The sequence below is a fragment of the Phalacrocorax aristotelis genome, chromosome W (assembly GCF_949628215.1).
Source record: "Phalacrocorax aristotelis chromosome W, bGulAri2.1, whole genome shotgun sequence".
Lineage (NCBI taxonomy): Eukaryota > Metazoa > Chordata > Aves > Suliformes > Phalacrocoracidae > Phalacrocorax > Phalacrocorax aristotelis.
This window is the reverse complement of record NC_134310.1, coordinates 724,922-739,937: the sequence shown is the minus strand read 5'-3', so window position 1 is coordinate 739,937 and position 15,016 is coordinate 724,922. Positions and strand designations below refer to the sequence as shown.

Below are 15,016 nucleotides of genomic sequence, written 5' to 3'. Positions count from 1 at the left end.
AGTGATGGCTTCTTTTTCTTTGCACATACATTTTATATATACATACATAAATTTTATAATTTTTTTTTTTAAATAGTCTCTGGTGTCATGGGAAATTCCAGTATTTACAGCTGCTTGAGCACAGCATCTGTTATCATTTTCAGCGTGAAGGAGAATCTCCAATTGTTTTGAACCTGACACCTCTTATCTTTTATCTCACACACATTCGTCCTTGTGCTCCTTCGACACCTCTACGCTACCTGCTACCTCTGTGAATAGAGTCCAGAGGGCTCCGGTTTCCTTCGCTTGCCATGGCTTCCGATCTGGAAGGCTGTCAGAGCAACACTTCCTACAAACTCACACAGGCTCTGACATTCACCTGCACCTCACACAGCATCTCTCAAACGAGGGCTGACTATAGGCCTGCGACAGGAAAGCCTGATGCAAGTGGCCCCTGAAGGTGTCTCTTTCACATGAAAGCTAGTCCTGGCAGTGGTTCTGGACCCAAAGGGAGATAAAACCATCAAGTACAGACGTACTTAAGTCGCTGGCAACAACCTGAACAGCAAGTCCATCAACTCCGCAAGCTGGCAAAGAACTTCTGGTGACACTCAGAATTGCCTACTCCAGTTCTGGTGCAAAACAACTTCCAGGCGCAGCTAGACAGAAAGGACACGGGAGCGCCAGAGAGAGCACCAGGCACCCACTGTAGCGTTAACGCCTTGTGTTTGGCTGCGCTTCTTCCGCTCCACAGAACGGTGGGGGGGACAGACCTTGCAACTAGTATATGCTAATGCCCAGAAATTCATTATGTATATTAGGACATTAATCAGGTAGGTATAATGCAGTAGAGCAATTGTGCATGTGAGAATTACAGTTATTGTTGAAGACTTAGTTATAACTATATTTAATGAGTATTTTGGCATTGAAAACCTCCTGGCAATCACAAAAGGCTGAAATGCCCTTAAAAATGTCTGGCCCACGTCCTCTTTTCAACGCCAGCCTCTTCTCTGCGACAGCAATCTTCAGTGTTTTAAATCCAGCTGAATGACAAGCTAAATTTCATGCTTTTCTTTCCTTCCCAGGTTGACTCTACACACAACCCACTATGATTTACGTTCCTACAGAAAGGCAGCCAGGGTTTGCTATGGCAACACAACAGGAAATGCTCCTGTTTCAAACATCTCCAACACAAGGATCACAAAGATAAATAATCTCTTGATGATTACCATTTATTATTTTCCCCAGCTTTTGATTGAGAGCCTTGTTCAAACTAAATTTATTCTTGCTCAAATGCATCTGCTATTTTTACCCAACTTATTTTCTGCCATTTGCTGTGGGTGTTTCATTAGCTTGACAGGTTAGACTCTTAAGTTAATATTGTATTGCACTTCAAACTTAAGATATATTCATTACAAATACACAAATCTATTATCTTTTATCCTGACCATCATATCTAAACCTTACTAATACACATTTGACTTTAAATTTCAGTGCATTCCCACCTTTGATAATTATCTATCAGTAGTGTGTAAAAATGCAACTACTTTAAAATTTTATTCCTGTAGCTATTTTTTTCAAATTCAAATATTTTCACACTTTTAAGTGTTCTAATAATTTGGCACAATGTTTTTTTGCTAATAACCCAGAAGCTGGTTGAAACACCTACCATTTCCAGCAAGTTATACTATGAAAGCAAAGAGGAAGACAATAGCTACCTTACTAGCAGCTGGATTTTCCACTGTCTAAGCCGAGATCCGCCGGGGTATGGAGGTACCCAGCTCTCACTGAGATCCGACAGTTACGAACACTTGCACAGGAGACAGACACGTGAGGGTTTGCAGGTCTGAACCTTCAATGAAGCTGAAGGCTTTGCAAAGAAATTATTGGGCAGCGTGTGGTGGCTGTTCAGTCAATCGCCATTGACTTTGTTGAAGCCAAGGAAGCCTGGTTTCTGAGTTAGGTCCAAGAACTAAGACTCTGGGAATATAAAATAGGGAATGATATATATTCACAGGGAAAACAATCAGGCTAACCACGCAAGTTTAAATTTAATTTTTGCCTGGCTTTTAGAAGCTTGGACCTGATAAAATTGAAATTATCCTTTGGTCAAAGGAGGTGATTCTCCCCCTCTAACTCTGCTCTGGCAAGACCCCTCCTGGAGCACTGGGGTCCCCAGCACAAGAAAGACCTGGAACTGTCAAAGCAGGTCCAGAGATGGGCCTCAAAAATGACCCAAGGGCTTGAACACCTCTCCAGTGAAGAAAGGCTGAGAGAGTTGGGGTTCTTCAGCCTGGAGAAGAGACAGCTCCAGGGGGACCTTCTTGCAGCCTTTCAATATATAAAGGCTTACAATAAAGATGTAGAGGGACTTTTTACCAGAGCCTGCAGTGAGAGGACAAAGGGAAATGGTTTTAACCCAAAAGAGGGTAGGTTTAGATTGAACATAAGGAAGAAATATTTTACAATCAGGGCAGTGAGACCCTGGAACAGGTTGCCCAGAGAAGTTGTGGATGCCCCATCCTTGGAGGTTGGGGTCCAGGGCCAGGTTGGATGGAGCTTTGAGCAACCTGGTCAGTTGTCCCTGCCCATGGCAGGGGGGTTGGAACTAGATGATCTTTAAAGGTCCCTTCCAACCCAAACCATTCTGTGAGTCCGTGGCTCTATGACTTGAATATGGTGAGCTTGATCTTGTGGAGTGCTGAACACACTCACTTTCAGCTAACAAAAAATTCAGCAGTACTGGACATTTACACAGCAAAGTAAGCAATAACCACTGCCTCAAACTACTGCAGGTAACTTGGGTAGCAAAGTCACAGCAACACGTGCAAAGATACAAATAAAACATTTGACCTCGGGTTTCCAGGTTTTTTTACTATCTACTCTTGCCAGCTTAAGCTAGCACAGATGCAATTGCACAGGTTACAAACACAACTTCATTTTTGCTGCCTATGTGCAGAAACAGGTGGGACAAACCTGGGGCTTCTGCTTGTTCTGCAAATTTGGACTAATTACTAGCTCCATTTGGTCACTTTTTCAGGCTCACTATGTACTGCTGCATTTGTGGATATGTACACATCTCTAGGCCACAGAGGTTTTCTGCACAGGCTTCAGAGCTTTCCTCTAAGTTGTGGTAAACTCAGTTTTCATTCTACAGACCTCTATTACTACTTGATTAGCTAGGGGACACGACCCCCCTGTGAAATCAGTTTTTAAACAAAAGGTAAACTTTGAACCTTGGACTAAAGTTAAAGAATAACAGAGATGGACACTAGATCAATACTTGGTAAATATCCATCACATACAGCGGACAGACACTTCTCTGCTGTACCTCTAAATATTTCAGTATGCTGATGCAGAACAAATCTTTAGCTTTAAGCATTTCTTTATGGAGAAGAAAAACCAAAAAACACTTTGAAACAGCTAGAGGTTAATATTTTGTGCAAGTCTAGGAATTTCCTTCCTCTGCAATTCATCTAGAGTTCAGGCTACGTGTTCCCGCAACTGACATTTTCCCCTACCATTCCAGTGATTTTGTTTGCTCCAGTGCTTTACTTCCGTGGACAACAGCTTTTGAGAAAATTGTCAAGTTTTAAGCAGTTCTACTTCCTAATCAAGTTTGCAGATGGTTAACTGTCTCCAATTATTTAATAATCATGTAAATAGAAATTGTGATTACATGTTGTTATCTCAATGGCTTGTTACAACATGCACATCTTGGACTTAATATTTCCCAATTGTGCCTTCATATTTAAAAAAAAAGAAACAAAATATTAGGAGCATGTAGTTCAAATTACAAATTCTTCCCCCCCCCCCTTTATAAAGGAATTTGTTATTTGATAGCGAGGCAGGAAACACCTCTCTATCACTCCTTTCTGCCTTTTATTTGTAACAACAGTACTGCCCCTAATATAAGAGTTTGCAAATCATCCGATATTCAGGGAGAATTAACCCCCAGGACCGAAGGGCAGGTAGTGTTACATTACAAGGCAGCAGCCCAAGACAAATCAAAGTCTTCCTCAGAAAACTAGATTTGGCAAATGCTCTCGTGGTCTATAGGCCCACTACACGCATATACTGTGTACAGTTCTGGTCCCCGCTGTACAAAAAGGATGTGGACAGGGTGGAAGGGGTCCAGAGAAGGGCCACCAGGATGATCAGAGGCCTGGGAAGCAGCCATACGAGGACAGGCTGGGAGAGCTGGGTTTGTTCAGCCTTGAGAAAAGGAGGCTCAGAGGGGATCTCATCCCCGTGTACCAGTACTTAGGGGGTAGCTACAAAGAAGATGGAGGTTCCCTTTCTACAAGGAGTCCCATGGAGAGGACAAGGGGGATGGACACAAGTTGCTCTTGGGGAGATTCCGATTGGACACCAGAGGAAAATTTTTCACAGTGAGGGCAGTCACCATTAGAATAATCTCCCCAGGGAAGGGGTTGGCTCGGCCACGTTGGGCACCTTCAAGAGTCGTCTGGACAGGGTGCTGGGCCATCTTGTCTAGGCTGTGCTCTTCCCAGAAAGGTTGGACTAGATGATCCCTGAGGTCCCTTCCAACCTGGGATTCTGGGATTCTGTGTGTCGGTGGCACTGTACCAGAACACCATGAACCGGAACAGTTTAAGTGCAGGTGCAAAGGCTCTGTGCTTATCTGCTCTAACAACTACAGTCTGGCAGCATACTGGCATAGAGGAGAATTAGTAAGAACTCTAGTAAGATTAAAAAATTGCAACTATCTTTAGATTTTTCTGGACTCTGAATTCTCAGAATAACAGAGAAGCTGATGTACTGCTTGCTAAGAAAACCTTCCATGGTGAACTGTCACCAGCAGTGGCTTTTAGACGCAGAGAAATTAGAAAGGACTTAAACGTAGAGACAAAGATTAAAGAGAGTCAGTATCAGTTCTTCTAAACTAGAAGTTTGGGCCAGAATTTTAATCTCTCCCTGTGCTGATTCCTGGAAGAAAGATTTTGCTTCATCTCTAACTTAGATGAAAAACAAATTATGAAATACCCCTGCTTCCCAAGGAGACCCCTTCTCCTTAGAATTTTTAACAGTTGCTTTTGTGTCTGCCCCTCTCATGTCTTGAATGCAGGAGCCAGAAAACTCAGACCAGTTCCAGTTCCCAAACCTCTGGCCTCCAATGCATTTACAGAGCACTTCAAAACCCTGAAATATGGTTTGGTGATACATGCATAACATGTATTGATAATTTTACCATAAACATTTATAGATTTGTGAAGTATACGTTCATCATTTAAATTTCTGCTTATTCTTACTACCAAATTATTTGTTGCATGGCAAATACAGTCTTCTAACAGCATCAGTGTGAGTACCTCAGGTTTTTTTTTTCCTTCTGGTGATAAAAGCATGATTTGTCACCCCCAGTAGTCACACTGGGCAGTAAGCAGAGAGTCAGGTTTGGCTCTGAGCAATACCGATGGGAACATTCCTTCCAACTTTGTTGCAAAGATCCATTTTCTTAACATTTCCTTACACAGCTTTCACTTGGCTCTACAAGAAAAGAAAGGGGTAAAGAAATTGTGCTACATCCACTCCTAAAATTCTTTTAGCTCCTGTTCACAGCGTCTGAATGTACTGCATCCCTTACTCTTGCTCCTTTGTTCACACAACAAATAACTCTCCAAACCAAGCCTATCACTAATATCTAAACTCACAGGGGAAAAAAAAAAAGAAAAAAGAATGGACAGCAGCAAATCACTTCTGAGGGCAGTTATAATATATTTACCACAGTTTAGGAAGCGACAGTTCCTTACATTTTGTATTGAATGACAGCAACTTCTATGGAAATATTTCTGATATGGACCCATGCATCATTTGCTCAGAAAAAGAAACCAGTCAACATAAGACAGTATTGGGTGCGGGGAATAGTATAAGTAGCGGTCCACATCAAGCTGCTAGGGAAACAACTTACGAGGGAAACAAACACAATCTTCAGGGGAGTCAGAAGCCTTTCTACACCTACTGCACACACAAGTAAGTGTTACCTAAGAAAAGCCAGAACATTTTAAAACTTAACAATAGCTAACACCACACAATACCAGCATGAGTGGCATTTGGCAGAGAGATCTGAGACTCATTTGACTGTCATAGCAACTTTAATTTAATCTGCAGAAAGATTTGTCATCAGCTTTTCCTGTTGGACAGTTACTAATTTTAAAAAAAAAAAAAAAAAAAGCCTTTTTGCTTTCCTTTTTGCCTCTAAGGCCAATGTATTTATGCACATATATATCCATACCACCTTTTATCTGTGCGACTGGCATCTGTTTAAAATAGGTTTGTTTGAGCACATCTGTCCATATCCTGAAGGACAGGAGTCCAATGACCAAACAGTCAGTTCATGTGGTCATCTACCGAGCAGCTTGTTTGTTCTTGGCTATCAGTTTCTATTGGCAGACCGAAGTGTGCGGGGGGAAGGTAACAACATCCAAAAAGCTCAAGCCAGGGATTCAGCAAAAGCTTTCACATTGTGAAATATGAATTATACCCTAAAACACATTGAAAAGCCCACTTTACACGCAGAGGACATGGAATCGTTTAGTTTGGAAAAAACCTTTAAGATCATCGAGTCCAACTGTAAACCTCACAATGCCAGTTCATCACTAAACCATGTCCCTAAGCACCACATCCAAAAGTTTTCTTAATACCTCCAGGGACTTCAGATCCTTGAGAAACTCCTACGGACAAAACTGACAACTACTACCTTCACTTTGTTCTCTCCTATAGCTTGGTTTTGTGAAGGCTTCCCCTTTCACCCCGTCAGCTTCAGTTCTTTAGGAATTTGTTAGGTTCCTTGCAAATACAAAAAGGCCCATATCAAGCAAATTTCCCTTGCCTGAATGACATGACATCCTTCAGAATTGGGAGGCATTATTTTTTCCATATAAAAGCATTCCAGCTCTTTCCCAGAATCATACTTTTTTTTTTTTTTAACCAACTTCTACACTTTACTACAGTCTGTCAGACATGACATAACTAGGCACCTACATTCATTCTGAAGGTATAGCTAACAAGATTTAAAAAGTCTTTACACTGTCACACCACCAATTTTAATATGCCAATCAAATGAGCTTGTTAAAATGGTTATGCATGGATCACAAGGTCCTCTGGATCCAAAAATTTGCCCTTAAAATAGCTGAATTAAAAAACCAGATGGAGAATGTTCATTTTTATTAAAAATTAAGGACTTAATCCAATACCCACCACTTCTAATTTGCAGCACTCACTTCAATAGGTGCTGGATCAGAGAACTCAAATAAGCAATATATAGTACCCTTCACTGGTCTGTGCCCAATTTCCTCCTGTTCTCCCTCATGCTCCCAATCACAGTATCTGAAAGCTGGATTTAAATTTAAAAAAACACAAAACAAAACACAGAACCCCCAAAACTTCATGCAAATAAAATAAAAAGCACAGTAATTGTTATTTTAATTCAAACTGCAATAGTCATGCAGCTTTCAAGAAAAAAATGAAAACACAGTTACAAATTAAATAGAAACTTTTTAGGTTTGAGATTTCCACTTGCGTTAAAACATTTTGTCAAATGATGCATTTCAGGAAAATTTTATTTGAAGAAAGCCTCACTCTTTGGGGCAGACGTGATTCCACCAGTTCTCACGAACCTGTGGTTGACACTGCCTGACTTAGCGATAACTGCATCCCATGCTCCTCACAGACGAAGTCTTTAATCTTTATGCTTTCCAGCAAAATCCTTTAATTCATACAATAACTGTCTGTTGTGATAGTATGTACTGGGTGAAATCCAGGCCTTTTGGAATTCATCAGGAATTCTTCTGCCAGTGCTGCTGCCATGTGGTTTTCCCCAGAATATCCACAAATTTCTGTCACAACCAAGGTCACAACAACTGGTGGCAATTCTCTTCCCACCCCACGTGCTCTGCTGTGGCGCAGCCAGGTCCCGACAAGGAGCCTCTGGTCAGTCCGTCAGAGTCCCTGGCACTTCCCCGTTACATTTCTGGAGCGCTTCTGCAGTACCTAGTACTTTGTTAAATCTGTTACTCTCAAAGAATCACTGTAAACTACGGCAGTGCAGATCAGTTTGAGAAAAAGGCCTCGAAAGCCCAAGACATTCCCCCCTGGCCTTCAAATTTTAAAAACAACAAATCATGCAAGTTTGAAAGTCCCTGCAGTCTGTCCTGGAAAGGAGATATGCTGTCCTCTGGACTATTTTGCTGTTGTGGGCATGTAACATAGTCTGAGATAGATCTGAGAAAAGTTCTAAGAGTAGAATTTTCCCCCCCTCTTAATGTCTTTTAAGACATCAACTGTAAAAATACAAATAATTAGCTTCTCAGTCAATATTCATCAGATTTGGAAATAAGCCTCAAAGTAACTTCAGAAAATGGAGTGCGTGATATGCTAATTACTACCTCTGATCTTCCTTTTAATCAGTTTTCACTAACAATTATGTTATTTGACATTTCCCCTTTATGGCCCCTAAAAAGCAGTATCACCACCCTTATTGCAGTAGTGCCAAGGAACCTCCTAAACAGCAGGCTTAAGATGTAAAATCAAGGAAAAACTGCTGCTGAATGTTGTTTCAACTATTTCTCACCTGCTGCTGCTTTGAAGACATCATCTTGCTCTTTGTAAATCTTCTCAAGTCCAAGTATGCTCTTCCTCTTCTCCAAGCCTCTATGGCCTAGCCTCACCCTAGCTACCCACCCTCTTTCAACACTGAAGTGTCAGCTCTGCCTACCATTTGGCAAGGCAACTAGCAGCTGCTCATTCAATTTTAATGAAGTGCTTTCATTCTTTCACACCTGAGAGAATGGATACTTGCTTTTTGAGTACTGATGTATTAGCAGTCTTCAAAACCCTCTTTATTGTCTCTTTCTTCAAGAAGCAACAAAAATAAACATGCTACCTATCCAACACGGGCAGGGAAGGCAAAACACCCAAACACCACAAACCACAACACACCATGGCAGGTAGGCTGCCAGTGTTTTTAAAAGAATGCAAATTCACATTGTTTCCTTGTGCTTCTTCATCAAGTTATCATTCATCTTTTACTGAGACTGTAAAAGATGGAAGAAGCCATCATTTCCACTGCAGGCACTTCAGACATTCTGCTTTTGTTCAATCAACAAACAGAAGAATGTATTGGCCAGTGTGACCTGCCCACAAAGCTGACAAGCTTGTGGAACAAAGCATGCAATTCCTGGTCACCCAGGCCTTTTGCCATTGCCCATTACTTCTTGCAGACTTCCAGAGCGATGCCTCTGCACCTGCTACGTTCTGTAGCAAGCATCCCTTGATTTGACTAGGTTGCCCTTTGACAACGCAGGTCACCTGAAATGGTGTGACATATGAAAGTTGAAAGAACTGATGTAGCTCCAAAAACAGGCAACTGCATCACCAAGTTCCTAGGGCATATTTCACGTCAAAGAGCAGTTGTTTTATCTGATGTTCTTTTGTTCGATATCTGGTAGTTACACAGCTCATCTACTGGATGTTTAAGCTGGGAATGTGTGACTCAGAGAGGCTGCGCAGCCTCCATCTGGGGTGGATTTCAATATCCTGCTAGATAAAGCCCTGACCAGCTTAGTTCGACCCTACAGCTAATTCTGTTTTGAACAGGAGGTTGGACTAGAGACTTCCCAACAGCCCTTCCAACCCAAATAATCCCACGATCGTATGATCTTACTGTGCAGCTAGTGCTCAGTAGTCCGACCAGCTGACAGAGCGATGCTATTTTCTCATTGCTTCAATAGAAAGAAATCAGACATGGTAAGATGAGAGATAACTAATCCTGCTTGGATTTTTTCAGTGCCGTTCTGGGCACAGCTTGTTTTCTCAAGATCACACTATCACACAAATTCAACATAAGACCGTCCCATTTTTTCTTACTTTCACTTAGTGCACATTACAATACCAAGGTAGCTTGTGCACACACCTTTTAGAAGGAATATTTCAGCTGGAAGGGACCTACAACGACCATCTAGTCCAACTGCCTGACAGCTTCAGGGCTGACCAGAAGTTAAGAGCATGTTATCAAGGGCATTGTCCAAATGTCCCTTAAACCCTGATGGGCTTGGGGCATCGACTACCTCTCCAGGAAACCTGTTCCAGGGTTTGACCACCCTCTCAGTAGTGAAATGGTTCCTCATGTCCAGCCTGAGCCTCCCCTGGCTCAGCTTTGATCCATTCCCAGGCGTCCTGTCCCCTCCCTCCCCATGTCCCCTCCTCAGGAAGCAGCAGAGAGCGATGAGGCTGCCTCTCAGCCGCCTTTTCTCCAAAAAAGATAGACCCAGAGTCCTCAGACGTGTGTCGTCTGCACACATTCAAGGACCTTAACATCCTTTTTAAACCGTGAGGCCCAGAACTGCACACAGCGCTGCAGGTGAGGCCGCACCAACGCTGAACACAGTGGGATAATCGCCTCTCTTGACCAGCTGGCTCTGCTGCATTCGATGCACCCCAAGGCGCTGTTTGCCTTCTGGGCTGCCAGGACACACGGCTGGCTCCTGTTGAGCCTGCTGCCAACCAGCACCCCCAGATCCCCTTCTGCAGGGCTGCTCCCAGGCCACCCCTCTCCCAGTTTATACTCCATCCCCGGTACAGAATCCAGCACTTGGACTTGTTCAGTTTCATGCCATGGATGACTGCCCAGTGCTCCAATCTATCTAGATCCCTCCGCAAGGTCTCGTCCCTTGAACCACAGCTCCCAGTTTAGTGTCATCGGCAAAATTCTAATGGTGCATTCAACTCCTGCATCCACATCATTGATAAAACTGGCCCTAGAATTGAGCTCTGAGGAACACCACTAGCAAACCACAACACTGTAATCTTCCTGCAAAGCCTGACCTAGCTTCCAGATATCATCCAGAGGAGTTCCCTGGTCAGCCAAGCTAAGCCTGCCCCACTCATTTGACTTTTGATTCAGTGGGATTGCCTGCTCCTGTGCAAGGTTCTTATTCAAACCAACCTACAACCACACACCCCACCACACCAAAAACCAACACATAAACACACACCCAAAACATACAAAAATGTCGTTCCTAAAAGCTGATCAACACTCTTGGACCCCTAAGCCCTCAAAAGCAGTTTCTCAGGGGACATTGCTAACTAGCACCCTGGGTAGCTTTAAGTTTGCTCTCTTGAAATCCAGGGTAACAACTATGCTGACCTTTTTTCTCATTACACCAAAAATTTTAAACTCTACCATTTCATGATCAGTGTGGCCAATACAGCCCCCTACCATCACACCTCCCACGAGTCCTCCTCTATTCACAAGTCAGTTCTAGGAGGGCATCTTTCCTAGTTGGCTCACTGACTACTTGTGACAAAAAGTTATTTTCTGCAAACTTCAGGAATTTCCCAGACTTGCTTGTCACAGCAGCATGGTACTTGTGTTTGGTTGAGCTACCCACCAATCCTAAATTGAAGTGGGACTTTATGTTCCACTAGCATTTAAGAATTGTGAAACAGATGGAATCTTGCTACACAACCACCTAGTTTCACGAATCGCCCCAGAGCATTTGTTCATTTACCTGAAGTTAAAACAGAGCACTGGCTTACTGCTTACAGAGGGCAGATAAGAATGATTAATATTTAACATTCTCAAGTTCACGTATGTGACATAGCTCCAACAAGCTATCCATGAGAATATCATACCTTAATTCACCAGTCACACAGAAAATGCACGTGCATTTTCCTCACCAGAAGGCACGTTTCCCAACATTAAAATGTACATTCCTCTCTGCATCAGCGACTGCGCAGTATTAGAGCATGCCTCGGTTTAGCACACTGTCAGTCTGCTGAGAGAGTCAGAGTATCGCAGTCACCTCGTTTATCCCAGAGCACCAAAGCACAGCGCTGTGCGCGTGAAACCTAACAGCTGTAACAGAACAGGCTCCTACTGACCGAACCTGTTGACAGGTGTTGAAACTGCAATGAATTTTTCTAGAGGATGGACCTTGCCAAATGCCACCTGGAGAAATGAAGCCCTATCACAAGGGTAAACAACAGTCCAGACTGACAAGTCCTAGAGAAACAATACACGCAGTAATAACCAAATCTCAAAGAAGGCTTGCACTTGATACGTTTCAGACTGAGTAATCTTTAACAAGGCCAAGCTCCACGGAGAGGGTCCGTTCTGACCCCAGAGCAGCACATGCAGTCTGTGGCTTTGGCACAGCAGATACAACTGCCACCTTTGTACGGTGCCATTCCTACCACACAGTGTTAAAGGCAGCTGCACAACACAGACAGTAGGATAGCGTTCTAATGTAAGTTGGAAAAACATCAGCTAATGCCTGGAGGAAATAACCCACCTTCCACTGGGGATAAAGATTAAGATGTGTATATGTGGTGTTCTGTTTTTTCCAGTCATAATAAACTTCCTCAGAAGAAAAACAAGTTTTCAGGAGTATTCTGGGAACAGCAGGTGAGTTCTAAATTTCATTTCATAAAGAATTTAGCCTGAAAGCATAAAATTAAAGACTTTTTTTAAACTCTGTAAGCAGAGAGAATAATCTCCCAATCCTGAATAAGCCTTGAAAGTAAATGATGTTGAAATGACTGCAAATTGCATAGTTTTAAGAGTCTTCACTTGGACATGAAAATAACTAATTTTTACTTGATCTTTATACAAATTCAAGCCTGTCTTCTATTTAATAAAAATAAAGTTAATTCACTGAGATTACTAAAACAAGAATTGCATGTGTTGAATTGGTTTCCAATACAACAGAAAAATAAAAAAAGGTTGGAAAATGTTGTTATATTTCAGTGCCAATAGAAAGTTTTAGCTTTTAAAATAAAAACACCCAGAAAATTTAGGCTTCTTCAGCTGAAGACAACTCCTCTGAGACTAAACACATATTTCAAAAAGTTCACGTGACATAGAGAAAATTGTAGCATAGATATATATGTTGTGTTCTGAGAAACAACGGCAAGATTATATCAATGATTCAGCAAAAGAGGGGTGTTGTATTGCATTATGGGGACTGTGCTGTGGCTATAACGTATAATCCCTATAGGGACTATTATAGACTAATACAGCAGATACCTTAGACCAAAAAAACAAAATTACTGAAACATCTCAGAAGTATCTCTAAATAAAAATGTTTTCAAGACACAGATATTTAAAGTAGGCATTTGTTGAAAACCAAACAGAATTTTCCTCCCCCCCTTTTTTTTGTTTTTTGCTTTAAAGAAAGCCCACCCCTTTCACAAGTGGATCTTCATTTCTCTATTAAAAAAAAAAAAAAAAAAAAAGGAAAAAGCTTGACCAGCAAACTAGTTCTTCCTTCAAACACTAATACCAATGCAATGAGATATTAAGAAGTAAAGCACAGAAAAAAAGGAAGTCTCAAATTCCTTTTTCTTTTAGCTGTTCTGAGCACAACATTGTATAACCTGGAAAACTTGTGAGATCGTGGCAATAGATTTAAAGCTCTGGTGATCTGAATGGGTATGTGATTACATAGGCAGCTGTTTCCTATTATTTGCATCCAACATCTAACAGCTTAAAAGAAGCTGGGTGTTTTTCTTACAGAGCTCATGCATTCAGCCACTTAACTCCCCTCCCCCCCACAATGAGAAACTCTTTCCTTTAACACTGAGCTCAAGCTCTTTCTTTTGAAAGCAAGCCCACATTTGCAGTCACATATAATGGTGTGTTATAAGAATATGCACAAGGAACAACCATGTTATTGAGTGTTTTTGTTTTCGTGGCAGATATTTCACGGTGAGGTAGAGAATAGTATGTTCTGTATTCTCAAACACCAGCAAAAGCATGCCCTGAAGCTTTGTTGAGAATATTTAAAAGAAAAAAAAATTAAATTTCAGAGTCGTAGGGCACTACACCAAAAAAAGCATTTACGTATGCTACCGCCCATTGCCTGGTGGGCAGGGTGGCAAGCCCATTAGGTTAACCGTTACACCATTAACAGTGCCCTCCTAGACAAGCCTCGTGATCCACAGGGCGGCACAACATACCCCAGGACTCCGGGTGGGCCCTGCCATTTCTTATGAATCTGCGCTACCCCAGTTGTAGTGATGCTCAACCACCAAACGCTAGCCTTCAAAACACTGTATGGCCTGTAATAGCTCCTCAGCAAAACTCAGCTGAACATAGCCTCTTCCTCAGCTTCACCACACACCAGACCACATTTTGACTGCGGAGCCCTTGACGCCTGCGTGAGATCTAGCATTCTGCAGCTATCCTCCAAGCTTTCAATAAAAGGTCTCCAGTCAAGGAGGACTCACAAACAAAGGAAAAGATGGCCCCTTGTCTCAGCTACTGGGACGCCAGGGTTAACATTCCCATTTCACGTACAGTTAGGTTCAGTGCATATGCTGCAGGTGCTAGTGTGAACATCAAATGCGTATTTAGTAAGGCCTTGACCTTCTAAATTGATGGGACATGAATGTTTTACCCTAGTCCATCAACACTGTCTTTGATATTACACCTCAGCAAAATAGGTCTGTGCCACACTGCTTAATAGACTGCAAACCCACCAATTTCCAAGAGCTGAATTTGAAAAGGCCCTGTTATTCTGTCCTGAACAACCTCGCCCAGAAAGCCTCCCTCCCACTAAGAACACAAAAACCAGAATGGCAGGGACCCAGACACTATCACACTTGCCCAGGCCAAAACACAAGGCCACCTGACTCCAATAACCACACCCCTTTTTTTATTCTGCCCTCAGAGGTAGCATGAAGGTGGGAGGAGCAAGTTTTATGATGCTTTACTTCTGATCCAGCTCATTTCCCACAGATGTGCATTCTATAAAGGACATCAAATCTAATACATGCCAAGGGAAAGACTCTTCCCATTTTAATTGCTGAGTACTGGAACCTCAGAGTCACCCCATTACAACCAAAGATCAGAGGTCTACTTACTCATCAGTTGTAAGCTTACTCTAGCTGAGTCAGTCCAGATGAGCAGTCTCAAGAACTCCAGAGCTGTTACTATCCAGTAAATTAACACCCAGTGTAGTAGGTAAGATTCTCCCGTTTAACAGAGACTATTCTGAAGACCTAGCCACACCAAGTA

At 42.3% G+C, this 15,016-nt stretch overlaps 2 long non-coding RNA genes across 3 annotated transcripts in view; one reads left to right on the top strand and one right to left on the bottom strand.

Annotated features, from left to right (window-relative positions):
* Window positions 1-4,221: 4,221 nt before the first annotated feature.
* Window positions 4,222-15,016, bottom strand: part of LOC142049825 (uncharacterized) — a 21,500-nt gene continuing 10,705 nt past the window's right edge. The window contains exon 3 of the long non-coding RNA XR_012657831.1: window positions 4,222-5,487. This is a non-coding gene — a long non-coding RNA (uncharacterized LOC142049825). The remainder of the gene's footprint in view (window positions 5,488-15,016) is intronic.
* Window positions 11,682-15,016, top strand: part of LOC142049824 (uncharacterized) — a 21,900-nt gene continuing 18,565 nt past the window's right edge. The window contains exons 1-2 of one of the 2 annotated variants that reach the window (XR_012657829.1): window positions 11,682-12,245; window positions 12,346-12,403. This is a non-coding gene — a long non-coding RNA (uncharacterized LOC142049824). The remainder of the gene's footprint in view (window positions 12,246-12,345; window positions 12,404-15,016) is intronic. The other variant, XR_012657830.1, reaches the window with a different exon arrangement.